Genomic DNA, 15,758 nt, shown 5'->3' on the forward strand with positions numbered 1-15,758 from the left:
ATGTATGTATGAAGTCTGATTACTAATTGTAAGGGCATGCAATTACAATTTTATTTTGTTGACTTTTTTGTATAAATCTTTCTTCAATTATTGATTATGTATGAAGTCTGATTACTGTCTGGATGAAATATGTATAAAGTCTGATTACAACTAGTATGAACATGATATCACATTTTTGATTTATTATCGTTTTAGTATGACAACTATCATTTTCTTTTCATATGTATGAACTTTGTACGAACTATGTATGATCTATGTATGAACTATTTCAACAAGAGTTTTACTGTACAATTATATGTTTAAAAACTTGTTTCATATATATGCTTTTTGTATGAACTATGTAGGATTCTTGTTTAACTGTATATTAGTATAGGAATGAAATTTGAAAACGGACACAAAATGTGTTTCAATATTATTTATAGTTGGACGATATTAAGAAATTACAATTACTCAAATATTAATTATACCAAATTCATTCCATAAAATAAAACATGTTGTGTAACAAAAATTAAAATCATGAAATTATTTTTTAACAGGATAATTTGAACATATCTTCATGTTATGTCCAACTTGACGACATCTACTACAAGTAACCTTTGACCTTTTGAATTTCACATCGGCAAACCTCTTCCATCGTTCAACATGCGATTTTCTAACTGATCTACTTGGATCGGATGCCATCAATTTAAGCTTTAAAATATAACTGGTATATCCCACGTACTTTCGCAGGGGATAGATTCAACAGGGATGACATATGCACCTCTGAAATTCTTCAGGCTATAAAAGGCAGAAGAGAAATATGCTTCATGCAAGTATCCTGTATCTAAGAACTGCAATTACATGAATGGTGAAATCTCCCGCAACTACACACCTTGTGTTTAAATGTACTATGTACTTCTTTGGTCCTTCAACAACAGCATACATATCAACCGTTGTGGTATCACCTAACATGAAAAATCAATGCTCATTAAAAACAGTTCCTAAAAAATATGCCATTAAAAAATAAAATAAAAATATTTAATATCAAAATAATATACATTTCATATTATAAATGTCAAAAAAAATAATGCGAACATTGCTTTACAAATCAGAAACAGACAAACAAACTAGCATTTCATATTTCATAGCATATTAATATGCAATTCAGACAACTAACATCATGTTGATCAATTTTATACGATTTTTTCACCAAAAATTACATTAATATTACACATATTCACAAATAACAAAAAAAATTATCAAACAAAAAAATAAATATCATACAATCTTATAACACTCTCAATACAATGAATTAACAGAGATTACTAAAAATAAATCAGATAGCTATAACAAATACCAACATGACAGATCTCATCTGTCACCATGTTTAATTAATATTGTAAGTTATTGTCCATCAAAATAAATCACAAATTTTTCACATAAAAAAAAACCCAGTCAAGAAAAAAAGGGAGTAAAAATTCTGCAAACAGGAGAGTGAGAAACGCGATAGAGAGAAAAAAAGAAAAAAAATCATGTTTTAATTTGATTTAAATTAATTTGAGCATTTTAAGAAAACTGAATAATTTAAATCTTTTTGAATTCCTTAATATGTGCTAATTTGTTAATTATCCATTATTAATTAAAATTAATTCAAATCCCACATTGGTGCTACTTACCAATTAATACATAAACGTGTTTTACCTTTTTATTTTATTTAAAAATAAAATAAAATTTAACTGTAAAAATAAAAATAAATATTTAAATATATTAATTAGTATTTAAATAATTACTTATAGTTTATTTTTAATTAAAAATATTTTAATTGATATGTTACAACTCGATAATAATCTGTTATAAGTGATTTATTTTTAAAAAGTATGTTTATAACTCGATATTTATATCCTTAAATGTGTATGAGGTGTTATTTTTATAAATCCGGTCCAGCTCCATCCCCTTTTATTTTCCAATCCTGTCAGCCTACCTTTTTTCAATCCCAGCAATTTCCAGCCCACTCCAACCCCGACCCAGCCCAAATTCTTTTTCTCTTCACAAAAGAGAACCTAACACGTTTAGCAGCTTCCCAACGACATCGATACACGATATTTTCACAGCGTCAAAACGAACCAACAAAAACAGCGCGTGAACGACTTCAAAACCACCCTATACGCGCCTCACCTCTCCTCATGCGAGAACAAGTAGTAGCAACGGTCACAAGAAATACACGACAGATTATACGATGTCAAATTTTATACTCGCTTTCTCCTTTTTGCTTTGCCAGAAGTCATACAGCAGCGGTCAGTCGACTTGTTCAGTCTGCAGTTCACGTGTTCGTCCTTGGGGGCTGGGAGATTGACCCACGTCGCGCCCTAAAGACGATGGAATTGATTCCAGCCGTTCAACCCCCCCTTTCCTCTTTTGAAGCGGGTTGAGTTCTCAAAGAAAAGGTGTTCATCCTAAAATGGTGAAAGATTTTAAAATTCAAAATTGAAATGGATTTTTTCTCATCTAATTTCATCCACTTTCCCCAAAAATCAACTCTAGATTTTCCCTCTCTATATAAGCGTCTGTTTTGCTCCATTAGAAGGGTTGGAGATTTTTGATTGAAAAAAAAGGGGCGTTGAAGAATTTTGTGTTGGTGAAAATACAGGAAGTTAGCTAAGTGATGAAAGAAAAAGATATATTTAAGCCAAAGGTTTCCTAGAAAATTTTCCGATTCGGTCTTTCTGTCATCTGTTTTGCTTTGTTGGTTCAAGTTTTTTTGGAGTCGTTCTTCGGTGTAGTAGTTGCTGCCCATCTCTATTCGCTCCAACCCAGTTCGCTGCCCACAAAAAGGTAAACACCTCTAACCCCTTTTATTTAGATTTCGAGTTCAATATGTTGGATTTGAGGTGGCTTATGTTTTGTTTTCAAGTCGTTTAAATGACTTATTAGAGCATGTTTTCTCTGTCTCTTTTTCACTCATCCTGAACTTGTGGTCACTGTATTTGCTTCAAGTATAGTTTGTTTAGTGGTTTATCATCGTTTTGTGCTTGGTTTTTTTTATTGTAGTAATATTCGTGCTTCGGTCATATGTTTGGAGAGTATAGGGTGCATTATGCAGTCACACATTTAGTTATTTCAGATGTGTGAAATTAGGTCTTAGGCCTAACTCACACTCCAAAAGCTAGCTCAAAGGGAGGAGGATTGCCCAAGCCTTATAAAGAGTCCACCCATCTCATTAATCACCGATGTGGGACTTTTGTCATTCTTTAACACCCCACCTCACGCCCAGTGCTTAGCAATCTGGTGCGTGGGCAATTTTAATTTTGGGGACCCCAACATCGGGTGAGACGGGCCCTGCTCTGATACCATGTTGAATGTTAATCTTCTAGCTGAGTTAGAGTTACAGAAGCAGAGTAAGGAGAAAAATGAATGTAACAGTGAAAGAGAATGGCCAAAACTGCTTCTCATTATCTCCAAGATTCTATTTATACACTAACTATTAGAGAAGAGATGACTTTGATAACTAACTCACTAACAAACTTATTAACAAACTATAACTAACTCACTAACAAACTTATTAACAAACTAACTACATCAATTAATCATATACAATATTCATTTTATCACTCCCCCTCAAGTTGGGTGGTGGAAGATGTCCAACATTCCCAACTTGAACAACATATCACTGTGTAACTGCTTTCCCAAAGCTTTGGTAAAGACATCTGCCATTTGTTCTCTGCTTGCTATGTAAGCAGTTTTGATAATTCCCTCCTGTAGTTTTTCTCTAATGAAATGGCAATCTATTTCTATATGTTTTGTTCTTTCATGATACATGGGATTTGAAGCAATCTGCATAGCTGCTTTGTTGTCACAATGGAGCTCCATAGGCAAGTCAATCTTAGCACCAAGTTCCTTTAATAACCCCTGCAGCCATACTAATTCTGCCACTGTTGTTGCCATACTTCTGTACTCAGCTTCAGCTGAACTCCTTGAGACTGTGTTTTGTTTCTTGGACTTCCATGATACCAAAGATTCACCAATTTTAATAACAAAACATGTGACAGATTTTCTGGACAGTACACACGATGCCCAGTCTGCATCACAAAAGGCATTAATTTTGTCTGACCTTGTACTGCTCATAAGAAGCCCCAAGCCTGGTTGCCCTTTGATGTATCTTACTACATGTAATGCTGCATCGAAATGCGACTTCTTTGGGGCATGCATAAACTGACTCAAATGTTGCACAGCAAATGAAATATCAGGCCTTGTCATTGCTAAGTATAGGAGTCTACCAATCAGTCTTTGATATACTCTTCTATCCTCTAATTCAGCATCACCAGTGATATTAAATTGAGTATCATACTCAAGGCTAGTCAACTTCTGATTCTGTTCAAGAGGAGTTGTAGTTGGTTTTGCTCCAGCTAATCCACACTCTGACACTAGCTCTAAAGCATACCTTCGTTGATTCATCATAATTCCACCTTTTGACCTTGCAAATTCAATGCCAAGGAAATACCTCAACTCCCCGAGATCTTTCATTTTGAAGTTATGATGCAAAATTTCTTTTGCTTCTTGAATTAACTTCACATTATTTCCAGTAATCAAGAGATCATCTACATACACCAAAATGATTACTATACCACCAATATCATTTGTTTTAGTAAACAATGAATAATCCAGTTTGCTTTGAGTGAACCCTGAGTGTGTGAGGGCATTTGTAAGTTTCAAATTCCACTGCCTGCTAGCCTGTTTTAAACCATATAAAGATTTGAGCAGCCTACAAACTTTATTCTCCCCCTGGCTGTCAAATCCGGGAGGCAGGGTCATATACACCTCTTCAAAGAGATCCCCTTGGAGAAAGGCATTGTAGACATCCATTTGAAAAAGAGACCAACTGAACTGAGCAGCAAGAGCTACAACACATCGAACAGTGACCATTTTAACAACAGGAGAAAAAGTGTCATGATAATCCAAGCCTTCTTGTTGAGTGAAACCTTTTGCAACCAACCTGGCTTTATATCTTTCAATACTACCATCAGCCTTGTACTTGATTTTGTATACCCATTTACATCCAATAGGTACTTTGCCCAAAGGTAAATCAACAATTTCCCAAGTGTTGTTATCACTGAGAGCTTGTATCTCTTGGTTCATAGCAAGGAGCCATTCACTGTCCTTTGCAGCTTGTGTAAAAGAAGAAGGTTCAGTCATGGAAGAAGATAAGGTGGAAAGATAGGATCTGTAAGAAGGAGTAAGATGAGAGTATGATAGGGAAGTAGAAATGGGATGTGGAGTCTTGGAAGAAGTAATATAATCAGTGTGCCAAATAGGAGGCTTGATAGATCTAGTAGATCTTCTAGGAGGTACAACAGTTTCAGGTGTAGACAATGAGTAAGATGGAGGTGCAATAGTTTCAGGTGTAGATGATGAAGTGATAAGAGGAGGATCAACTGGAGGTAAGGGAAAACAATCATCTGTAGGATGAGGAAATGAAGGAATAGGAGTAGGAAAGCAAGAAGAATGAGATGGAGGAAGAGAATCAAGAAAAGTGTGTTTAGGATGTTTGAAAGGAAAAATATTTTCTCGAAATGCAACATCTCTACTGACAAAAAAGGAACCAGAAGCAATGTCATAAAGTTTGTAACCTTTTTGAGTATCTGAATAACCCATGAAAACTGAAGGAATAGCTTTAGAGGAGAATTTGTCAGTGACATTTGGTTTAGTGGCATAGCATAAACATCCAAAAACTCTAAGAAAATGCAGGTGAGGAACAGTGTTATGAAAGACTTCATATGGAGATTTTCCTGCTAAAACAGAAGATGGAAGTCTATTGATTAAGAAAGCAGCAGTAAGAACACATTCCCCCCAGAATTTTAAAGGAACATGAGCTTGAAATCTAAGTGCCCTTGCCATTTCAAGAAGATGTCTGTGCTTCCTCTTAGCAACGCCATTTTGTTGAGGAGTGTGCACACATGTAGTTTGATGTATAATGCCTAAGGAAGAAAAAAGTTTATGACATTGGCTGTTCAAGAATTCCAAGCCATTATCTGACCTAACAGTTTTAATAGTTGCTGAAAATTGAGTTTTGATAAGAGAAATAAAAGCTGAAATGAAAGTCACAACCTCACTTTTATACCTCAACAAAAAAATCCAAGTCATTCGTGTATAGTCATCAACAATTGTAAGAAAGTATCGATGACCATTGTAAGTACATTGCTTATAAGGACCCCAAACATCCATATGAAGAAGTTCAAAAGAAGCTATAGTTTTCTTAGTACTAGAATGAAATGGTAATCGAGTTTGCTTTGCAAGGGGACAAACAGGACAAGAAGAAAAAACTTGATGTTGTAAACTAGGCTTCAGGGAAGCAATCTTTTGGATAACAGCAACAGGAGTATGTCCAAGTCTCAAGTGCCAAACACAAAGATCAGGAGATGCTGAGAAGTTTGAATTGAATGTAGAACTGGAATGAAGTGCAGAAGACAGAGATGATGGCTTGGTAAATCTCCTTGAGACTGTGTTTTGTTTCTTGGACTTCCATGATACCAAAGATTCACCAATTTTAATACCAAAACTTGTGACAGATTTTCTGGACAGTACACACGATGCCCAGTCTGCATCACAAAAGGCATTAATTTTGTTTGACCTTGTACTGCTCATAAGAAGCCCCAAGCCTGGTTGCCCTTTGATGTATCTTACTACATGTAATGCTGCATCAAAATGCGACTTCTTTGGGGCATGCATAAACTGACTCAAATGTTGCACAGCAAATGAAATATCAGGCCTTGTCATTGCTAAGTATAGGAGTCTACCAATCAGTCTTTGATATACTCTTCTATCCTCTAATTCAGCATCACCAGTGATATTAAATTGAGTATCATACTCAAGGCTAGTCAACTTCTGATTCTGTTCAAGAGGAGTTGTAGTTGGTTTTGCTCCAGCTAATCCACACTCTGACACTAGCTCTAAAGCATACCTTCGTTGATTCATCATAATTCCACCTTTTGACCTTGCAAATTCAATGCCAAGGAAATACCTCAACTCCCCGAGATCTTTCATTTTGAAGTTATGATGCAAAATTTCTTTTGCTTCTTGAATTAACTTCACATTATTTCCAGTAATCAAGAGATCATCTACATACACCAAAATGATTACTATACCACCAATATCATTTGTTTTAGTAAACAATGAATAATCCAGTTTGCTTTGAGTGAACCCTGAGTGTGTGAGGGCATTTGTAAGTTTCAAATTCCACTGCCTGCTAGCCTGTTTTAAACCATATAAAGATTTGAGCAGCCTACAAACTTTATTCTCCCCCTGGCTGTCAAATCCGGGAGGCAGGGTCATATACACCTCTTCAAAAAGATCCCCTTGGAGAAAGGCATTGTAGACATCCATTTGAAAAAGAGACCAACTGAACTGAGCAGCAAGAGCTACAACACATCGAACAGTGACCATTTTAACAACAGGAGAGAAAGTGTCATGATAATCCAAGCCTTCTTGTTGAGTGAAACCTTTTGCAACCAACCTGGCTTTATATCTTTCAATACTACCATCAGCCTTGTACTTGATTTTGTATACCCATTTACATCCAATAGGTACTTTGCCCAAAGGTAAATCAACAATTTCCCAAGTGTTGTTATCACTGAGAGCTTGTATCTCTTGGTTCATAGCAAGGAGCCATTCACTGTCCTTTGCAGCTTGTGTAAAAGAAGAAGGTTCAGTCATGGAAGAAGATAAGGTGGAAAGATAGGATCTGTAAGAAGGAGTAAGATGAGAGTATGATAGGGAAGTAGAAATGGGATGTGGAGTCTTGGAAGAAGTAATATAATCAGTGTGCCAAATAGGAATCTTGATAGATCTAGTAGATCTTCTAGGAGGTGCAACAGTTTCAGGTGTAGATGATGAAGTGATAGGAGGAGGATCAACTGAAGGTAAGGGAAAACAATCATCTGTAGGATGAGGAAATGAAGGAATAGGAGTAGGAAAAGAAGAAGAATGAGATGGAGGAAGAGAATCAAGAAAAGTGTGTTTAAGATGTTTGAAAGGAAAAATATTTTCTCGAAATGCAACATCTCTACTGACAAAAAAAGAACCAGAAGCAATGTCATAAAGTTTGTAACCTTTTTGAGTATCTGAATAACCCATGAAAACTGAAGGAATAGCTTTAGAGGAGAATTTGTCAGTGACATTTGGTTTAGTGGCATAGCATAAACATCCAAAACTCTAAGAAAATGCAGGTGAGGAACAGTGTTATGAAAGACTTCATATGGAGATTTTCCTGCTAAAACAGAAGATGGAAGTCTATTGATTAAGAAAGTAGCAGTAAGAACACATTCCCCCCAGAATTTTAAAGGAACATGAGCTTGAAATCTAAGTGCCCTTGCCATTTCAAGAAGATGTCTGTGCTTCCTCTCAGCAATGCCATTTTGTTGAAAAGTATGCACACATGTAGTTTGATGTATAATGCCTAAGGAAGAAAAAAGTGTATGACATTGGCTGTTCAAGAATTCCAAGCCATTATCTGACCTAACAGTTTTAATGGTTGCTGAAAATTGAGTTTTGATAAGAGAAATAAAAGCTGAAATGAAAGTCACAACCTCACTTTTATACCTCAACAAAAAAATCCAAGTCATTCGTGTATAGTCATCAACAATAGTAAGAAAGTATCGATGACCATTGTAAGTACATTGCTTATAAGGACCCCAAACATCCATATGAAGAAGTTCAAAAGAAGCTATAGTTTTCTTAGTACTAGAATGAAATGGTAATCGAGTTTGCTTTGCAAGGGGGCAAACAGGACAAGAAGAAAAAACTTGATGTTGTAAACTAGGCTTCAGGGAAGCAATCTTTTGGATAACAGCAACAGGAGCATGTCCAAGTCTCAAGTGCCAAACACAAAGATCAAGAGATGCTGTGAAGTTTGAATTGAATGTAGAACTGGAATGAAGTGCAGAAGACAGAGATGATGGCTTGGTAAATGATGGAAGCATGTAAAGACCTCCTTTCTCCTTACCAATACCCTTCATCTTGCCAGTGTAAAGGTCCTGAAAACGGCAAAAGTGGGGATAAAAAGACACACACCAATTTAGTTCTTTAGTTAGTTTGGAAATGGACAAAAGGTTGTATGAGAACTGAGGAATGTAAAGAACATTATGGATATCATGTTTATCAAAGAAATGGACAGATCCAGTGTGAGTAACTTCAGTTTTATGACCATTAGGTAAATGTACACTGTTAGAGGCAGAATTTGCAGGAATAGGATTGAGTAATGTATCCTTGCTAGAAATCATGTGATGTGTAGCCCCAGAGTCCACAATCCAGGGAATTGTATTATTACCTACAGCAAAACAAGTATTGGATGTACTGAATGTCAAAGGAGCATTATGGGGAATACCTGCCATGTTGGAAAAAACCTCCTGAGAAGTAGTATCCTTGTCAATCATTTTCAGCAAATGATTATATTGATCAGCAGTAAATGTTGGCACATTTTGACCAAAAAAACTATCATCAGGAGTATAATCCTTAGTAGTGACCTGATCCTCAGTATGAGCCATATTATTTACATGAGGTCTTCTACTTCCTCCAGAAATCTGTGGTCTGTTATTGCCAGAGTCTTGATCCCTAAAGTTTCTGTTATCAACCCCTTTCTTTTTAGTGAACTTGTAGTGCTCAGGATACCCAATTAATCTATAACAATTTGCTCTTGTGTGATTTCTTAGGTGACAATGATCACAGTATAATCTTGTGCTCTGGTTAGATTTGTTGTTGTGAACTGAAGCTAGTGCAGTAGGATCATGAATTTCTAACTTTTGTAGAGGTAACACACAGTTTGATATCAAACTAGACTGCATTCTCTGACTTTCATCCTGCATAATCATGTTGTATGCTTGATTGAGGCTAGGACTAGGAACTGTGAGGAGTATCTGACTTCTCGATTGTGCAAAACTATCATTTAACCCCATCAAAAATTGCATAAGTTTTTGCCTCTCCATGTGTTCTGCATAAACTCTATATTTATCACAATCACATGCTGGTAATGGTACCCAGGACTCATATTCCCAGAGGTTTCTCAACTTAGAATAATACTCAGAAACAGTGAATGTTCCTTGACTCATGGTGCTAATTTCTCTATGAATCTGATAAATCCTAGTTAGATTTCGTTTGTCGAACCTCTCTTTCAAATCCTTCCAAACATTATGTGCATTATATGAAAACATTAGGCCATTGGCCAATTCTTTCGAAACTGAGTTTGTGATCCAGGATAACACAAACGCATTACATCTCTCCCATTCATGTTCTAGATCTCCTTTATAGTGTTCCTTTCGACAATTTCCATCAATGAAACCTATTTTATTCTTTGCTAACAGTGCAACTCTCATGAAATTGCTCCACCCAGTATAATTCTCAATACCAATCAATTGTTGAGGAATTAAGATGCTACCTGGAGTGTCGGATGGATGTAGATACAAGGGATTCCTTGGATGAATGTCTGTAAACTTCTCGATCTGCTCGAGATTTGATGTACTCCTCTCTCGATTTGAGGATTCAGATAACCCAGCTGCATTCACCATTTTTTCTGAAGTTTTCTGGTTTCTGGTGATAGATTGAAGGCCGATGCTTAACTGTTCTTCCAATTCTCAATTGTGCGGAAAAGAAACAGCTTCAAAAAACTCTCTTCATCAGCTAGATCTCCATTAGAACACAAGCTCTGATACCATGTGAAATTAGGTCTTAGGCCTAACTCACACCCCAAAAGCTAGCTCAAAGGGAGGAGGATTGCCCAAGCCTTATAAAGAGTCCACCCATCTCATTAATCACCGATGTGGGACTTTTGTCATTCTTTAACACCCCACCTCACGCCCAGTGCTTAGCAATCTGGTGCGTGGGCAATTTTAATTTTGGGGACCCCAACATCGGGTGAGACGGGCCCTGCTCTGATACCATGTTGAATGTTAATCTTCTAGCTGAGTTAGAGTTACAGAAGCAGAGTAAGGAGAAAAATGAATGTAACAGTGAAAGAGAATGGCCAAAACTGCTTCTCATTATCTCCAAGATTCTATTTATACACTAACTATTAGAGGAGAGATGACTTTGATAACTAACTCACTAACAAACTTATTAACAAACTATAACTAACTCACTAACAAACTTATTAACAAACTAACTACATCAATTAATCATATACAATATTCATTTTATCAAGATGTAAATGGTATTTTATAATTTTGTTCTTCAAAATAGCATGCCAGCAAATCTGTCTAGTTTTTAATGGAAATTTCTTTTGTTCGTCCCTTTGTTCATTCGTCGCCCGATATTTTTAAATTCTAGATTGTAGTCGAGAATACATTTGTCTCCTTTACTTACTAAAGCATGGGTCAATTTTTTTTTGGTGTTATTTAAATGACTATCTTAATAACTATTAAAGCATGTTCATACCTCCCTTCCTCTTTGAAATTGTAAGAATTTGGAAGTCCATCCCTCTTTCATGCCTACAAAATAATGTCTTGTTGTATTATTTTTGTCCTTTTTGTTGATTAGTACATGTGCAAAGCTTTAACTTCAGCTTAATATCATATAGCCTGTTTGTCATTTTCTTAAGCATGTTAGATTATAAGTATGCATTCTTCCTTATTTAGAATTTACTGTTGTTGGTCGAAAAGAAAGATTATTCATGTGTATCATTCTGTGGCGAAGAATTGAGTGTCTGTCTACCACCGTTTGTTCTCTAGGATAGTGGTATTTTCGAGTTTTGCATTTCCATTTTTTTAAAGTGCAGTTATATGTTAAGAAACATGTTTTGGCCCATTTATTGTCCATTGTTTGCTGTTACGTGTTGTATTTGCTCCTTTTAATCTTTGCTATTGAGTTATTATTGGGTACATTGGCTTATTCAAAGCTATGTGATCACAAGTTGGTCATGCTTAAATATCCCAAATTGGAAATTTCTTTTCTGATTATTGTATTAGTTATTTAAGGTCACTGAAATGCTATAAAAATGGATTTGAGACCCTCTCTGTGATATCTCTTTTTCTTTACTATGTTCAAAAGTGAAGTGTTTTAGTATATCGATTCAATTTATTCGATCCTTCTTTACATTAAATCGATTTGTTACTCATTTTATTACTCTTTTGTTGGCATGTGAAATATATGGGGTTCTCATGGATCCTATCCTTGAATTTTTCTATTGGGTTACGGAAACCCAATTTCTTGTTTCGAGTCAGCCTCTCCTTTAAAAGTTGAAAAATCAGTTCTGGAAAAAGGGGTATAGGTCGCAAAAATTGTATACATTGTATACACAACAAAGTGTTGCAAAGCAGAGTTGAAAAGAGTGGGCCAAAAGCCCATTCTTTATTTAAGATTTGTATTTTGTTGTTTTGAGCTTAAGTCCTTATTTATTTATTTATTTATTATTATTATTATTATTATTGTTATTATTATTATTATGATAGAATTTTAGGACAGGTTATAAATTCCCAAAGAAGAATAGATGCAACTCGAGTGAGCCTAAGGCCCAAAACAAAATGGGCTCAAATATTGGTCCAAGTGAACAAAAATCAGATTTGGGCACAACTCTCTTTTCCTCATTTAATTTTCGGAAAAGGGCCTAAAATACTTTTAAAGTATTGAAAATGGTACAAAATTATCCTCCATCCACCTATTAGCTCCAAAATATCCTTCACACCCACCTATTGGGTCCAAAATACTCTTGTCATCCACCTTTTGGTTCAAAATTGACCACTTATTTAACGGTTTTATATTTAAATTATTTAAATATTATTTTAAATACGCGGCGCTCAACTATTTGTTATAATTTAACTTATTAGTATAATTTATTATAAATCAATTCACTATCCACCTATTACTAATTAAATCCCTCTAAATTAATAAACCAATCACATTATTAATGCAACAACAGAAAAACTACATCAAATTGAGTGTTTTTAAAAATTTGAGGCGAAAATATCTATAGTAGTAAATTATCATATATTCAAGAGTCTAAATAAAAATTATCGGTAAACTCGAAAGTTTAACTATGTTCATCTTAATTATTCTTACGTCTCAATTATGTGATGTTACTTCATAAGTAACTCTTTTTAAAAATAATATATTAAAAGTTTTAAAACAAATCATAAAAATTTATAAAATTATTTTTTTAGATAGTGCATGAATTAATTCGGGATATATTACTTCTTTACCTTTAATCATAAATTTCTAATTCAATCTTGAAAGAGAATTCTATTGAAAGTCTCCTCCTAAATAAGCGGCTCATTCTAAATTTAATTGGGGCTTCGATTCGGACTCGAATAATTTTGGATGTAATTTTAAGCAATCTATAATTTCATCGTGTTTTAGTAGTCTTTATAGCGATTTTGATATTATAATTGGATTTATAATCGGGTGAGGTTTAATTAGAAATGAGTAGGTAGTGAGTTTGTTCATAAATTATATTAATAAATTAAATTATAACCAATAGTTGAACGTCAAGTATTTTTAAAAATATTTAAAGATTTTAATTTTAAAACAATTAAATAAGTGATCAATTTTGAATCCAAAAGTGGATAACAAGGGTAATTTGGAGCCAATAAGTGGACGAAGGGTAATTTTGTATCATTTTCAATACTTTAAGGGTATTTTAGGCTCATTTCCATTTAATTTTGCTGTCTGTTTACTTGTTAGTATTTGTTGTTAGTCTTTAGGTCGAAAAATTTAAATCCCCGCAAAACACCACTGTGTTCTAACTTAACTAAATCGATCATCTCTAAATGGAATTAAAAAATACTAATAATTTTACAAATTAATATCTCACTCAGATAGTAGGTCAGTGTTTTCCTTTCCCCCCTTTTTAAAATGGAACAAAAAATAGTTCTATTATTAAAATTCAAACTAAGTTAAAATTATTTTAGTCAAATAAATTAATTATTGGATAATCGTGTATTAGAGGGCATTTTGAGTGCTTTAAAACCCTTCTCGAAGTGCTAATAATTACCCCCTTAAATATTTTCAGTCGATTTACTTTTTTATCCTTTGAGAATAAGTTTTCTTCATTTTTCATTAAAAATTAAGTAACGATTCTAAATCAGTTGAGAGTTTAAATATTTTCTAAATAAAATAATTATAAAAGTCATTTAAAATTAAGGATATACATAACATCTATGAGAATTCGACTGGATAAAATTGGGATATGTAAAATTTCTGACTAAAGTATATATGTGCGTCATATTAATTTGTATGGTAATTCAAAGGATACTTTTGTTCTTAAGGACAGTTGAGTTTCTAAAGGATATTATTTGCTCTCTTATGTTGTTACAAAATATTTCATTCAGGAAACTTCATTTTAGAATGAAAACAAATAATATATTTAGTGAAAACTTTATATGAAGATTAATATCATATAATTTTTATTTAAGTTTTATTAATAATATTTATATACAATAAAAGAATAAAATTGTAAATCTAACTTTGAAGTTAACATGTTACCACTTATACTAGTATATATGATATATGATAGTATAGTATAATATTCACATACGTGCTTATGAGCAATATTCAAATATACTTCTCCAATCTAGAGCAATTGAAACTTCTAGACAGTATTTTGAAAAGTTTAATTTTTTGGATGAAAATTTTGGAAATTGTCCTCAAATTTAGATTTATCTATGAAATTCAACTACCATGCTATCTACCACAACATTTTCCCCAATTTAGAATTTGTGCCAAAAGTAATTATTCCTCCTGTCTATAATAAGTGGTCTTTCAATTTTTCTTATGTTAAACATTCAGATATCTTCTAATTATTCAAAATAAATAAATAAATACATAAAAATTGTTTCCTTCCGTAAAGTAAAAACAATTGCTAAAAGTACAATACAAAATATTGGTCAGCTACAATTAAGAGCCTGTTTGGTTCAGCTTAAAAGCTGGTCAAACTGACTTAAAAGCTGGTTTTTGACTTATTTAGCTGTTTGACAATACTCAAAATAACTTATTTTAAGTTAAAAAAAATTTATTTTAAGCCAAAAGTTGAAAGCTGGGGTAGGGGTGCTTTTTCTTTTTTAGCTTATAAGCTGTTTTGAGTTGACCACGTTTTTATCTTTTGACCCTTAATATTTTTATACAATCTCCAAATTACCCATATAACCCTAACATCTCTTTCATCCATTTCTCCCTTTTCACATTCGGCATAGCAACTTCAGCACTTTTATCCAAACGCATAACTGCTTATTTTAAAAATAAGTTTCAACACTTTCAAAAGTACTTTTTTAAAGCTGCTTTTATTAAGCCCATCCAAACGGGCCCTAAATGTACTACATGCTAAGATTGACAATATGTATATTCATATATAAAAATTGTACATTTCAATAAATTAAATTTGTGATAATTTCTTTAAAATCTAACTAAAAGAGGAGATAGTGAAGTAGATTCGCTAATTGAAATCAAGGTACTTACTATCCATTATAATAGTTACTTTTTTCAAAAAAAAAAAAATTGAAAAAAAAAATGAAAGTTGATTGATTCAATTGATGCCACAACTCATGAAAATGGTGATTTAGAAATGAGGAAATCCTTTCTGATTTTTATAGCTCTTTTTTATTTACATTTTGAATCTTTCATTTCATGTATTTATTCCTCTTAATTAATTAACCTACATTTTTATTGCTCCATGTAACTCTTCCAATTCTCCTAATTATCTTTACAAATAAGAGACATACACTTAAGTGATAAATAAAGGTTGATAGAAATTGGTTGTTGCCCTCAGGGGGAGGAGCTATAATGTATCGAGGGGTGGGGTGGGGGTG

This window comes from Solanum pennellii, chromosome 4, assembly GCF_001406875.1.
Source record: "Solanum pennellii chromosome 4, SPENNV200".
Classification (NCBI taxonomy): Eukaryota; Viridiplantae; Streptophyta; class Magnoliopsida; order Solanales; family Solanaceae; genus Solanum; species Solanum pennellii.